Source organism: Pinus tabuliformis, chromosome 6 (genome assembly GCF_031772625.1).
Source record: "Pinus tabuliformis cultivar Carrire ecotype Pingquan chromosome 6, CPIR1, whole genome shotgun sequence".
NCBI lineage: Eukaryota > Viridiplantae > Streptophyta > Pinopsida > Pinales > Pinaceae > Pinus > Pinus tabuliformis.
Genome location: NC_142292.1, coordinates 422,110,254 through 422,112,744, shown reverse-complemented (window position 1 = coordinate 422,112,744; position 2,491 = coordinate 422,110,254). Strand labels below are relative to the sequence as shown.

General features: G+C 35.7%; 1 pseudogene; it reads right to left on the bottom strand.

Moving 5' to 3' along the window:
- Positions 1-1,465: 1,465 nt before the first annotated feature.
- LOC149259104 (adenosylhomocysteinase pseudogene) lies at positions 1,466-1,894 on the bottom strand (annotated as a pseudogene).
- Between the last annotated feature and the right edge of the window lie 597 nt (positions 1,895-2,491).

The following is a 2,491-nucleotide window of genomic DNA, read 5'->3' as shown; positions in this document are numbered from 1 at the left end:
TGACTTGATCAAACAGGTCATCAATCCTTGGGAGAGGATTCTTTCTTTTTATGGTTAAGCATTTCTTGCATTTGCATTTTTAATTCAATAAGTTTTAGCACACTCATTCAATATGGGGCCTTAGACATTTAAGTTGCTCTTAATATCAATTCTATAGAGAAATCTATTTCCCTTTTTGGTGGTGTTGCATTTGTTTCTCAAAGGCAGTTCTTGGTTACAAAACTGCATCGAGAAACCAACTCAACCAATCTTTAGGTTCAAGTTAGCACTCAAACCAAAGGGGACTCCCTTAATTGTTACAATGATTTTTGTTGTTCAATGTCACTGGACAACAATCTATGAAGCACAATGGCCAGATCTAGGGGTTGTTGTATAGGGTGGTTGCTTCGGGTTTCCAATCACTAGTTAACAAATAAAGTCGTCTCTTACAGAAGCCTTATCAAAGTGCCAATGTTCAGCTATAGTAGAAGAACATAGATTGAAAGGTTTTTTATGGAGGAATGGAGGAGAAATTAGAGAATTAGATATCCTGCCTGAATACCTAATTATCTAATCAAGAGCATAAGCGTGTAGAAGAATCTCTACAGCTAAACAAAATACATGCAATACATGTCTAGATAGCAACAATCTTGTGATGTTAAGGGATCAACAGTGACACACTATCATTTTGATCTACTCATTAATGAAAATAACTTCGCGTGGGATTTCAAGGGGGTTGACACCCAACCCAGCCTTTCCCAAATACCTACACACCCCCGCATACATGCAAAAAAAAAGATATGGAATTACAAGAAAGAACATACATCATAAACAAATTATGTCATAAAATTGAAGCCATAAAACTTTGATTAAAATTTTTGTAGTAAAAGTCTTTACAAAAAATGTCAAGGTTTTGGCATCAAAATCCAACCCTTTTACATTACAGATTAAAGAATATATAGAATATTACAATCAACAAAGTGTCTCTAACTTTAGGGAACATAAAACTAAGCTCTAGGAATCAAAATCAATAAACATTTCTAAAAATAAACTAAATATGGAACATGCTGCAAGGTGTATCGAATATTGGAGCTTCTGGAGTCAACTGCCTTGGATTTGGAATGATCTTCTGCTTGTCATTTGTACCTAATTGTTGCTTGAAATCTGGGTCTACCTCCTTGAAATTTGGATCTGATCTCCTTGTATTAGAAATACTCAGAGTTGTTATCTGCCACTTGTCATATTTGGTCCGCGATTTGTTCTATGAAAAGGCTCCTTGATGAGATGCTCAGTACTTCTTATCCTTATCATATGTTGAGTCAATACCCTAAAATCTGGAACTAGATTCAATCAAACAGTGATTTTCTGGCTCAAAATATGGAACATATTAATTAAAAAAAAAACTGAAGATAAGTTTGTAGATCTTGAATAATTTTAACACCCTCACCTATTAGTTGTCTATAAGATTAGTCGTCTTCAACTTATCTCATTGGGGTGTTTGAGTTGCCACCTCATTTGCTTGCCTAGATATGTCAATCTTATTGTCAAAATGTCTAATGTCAAAAACAATTGCATTGCTCTTCATTTTCCTCGTGTTATCCACCACGATGATATCCTTGTTGCTAGTGGTGGTGACAGAAATATTAGCAGTGTTAACTACATCCTCTAGAGTCAGGATAGGAAGACCTTCCACAAGAGCTTGTAGGGAACTTATAAGATCAATTTCTGTTACAACAACCCAAGCTCCGACAACCTTTAGGGTTGCAGCACAACCCTTTCCAACATCTCCATATCCATATACAACAACAACCTTACCAATTATCATGACATCTGTGGCTCCCATCAAACCTTCTAGCAAGGAGTGTTTACATCCATACAAGTTATCAAACTTGCTTTTGGTAACAAAGAAAGACATTGATAGCAGGACATAATAGAATGTCACTGGTCGTCATCTGATAAAGCCTTTTAACACCAGTGGTAGTCTCCTCAGACACTCCAACCAACCTATCCTTCATCCTGTGTATTTTTGAACCAATTTAGAGACCAAAATTCTAATGAAAGTGTAGTCTCTGTAAAGAGCTACTGCCCTAGCCATGAATGTATTTCTAGTGACAGGAGTTTATTACAACACTGCACCTCTTGGTTGAGTTATTCCAAGACTTTCAAACAGTTTTGGATGCTTCATTGAAAGCTCGATAACTGTCATTACTTAATTATTGCCACAACATTATAGTGCACAAAATGCCTACAAAAATAACATGTTGAATGCACTGTAATGAAAACAAATAAAGGTAATATAACCTATGGATAACAACACATCCTTCACATTCAGTAGTTAAGATTCACATTGGACCAATATCCTTCAAGGCAGAAATTTGCTCCTATTTTTGGCATTGTCGTGTAGTTAGAGGAAAATCCTTTTAATAGGTTTATTCTCAACATTTTCCGATCTTCTTTCATTTATTGCTATCAAATAATCAAACAAACCAACAACCTTTGCCTTGCCAGCACG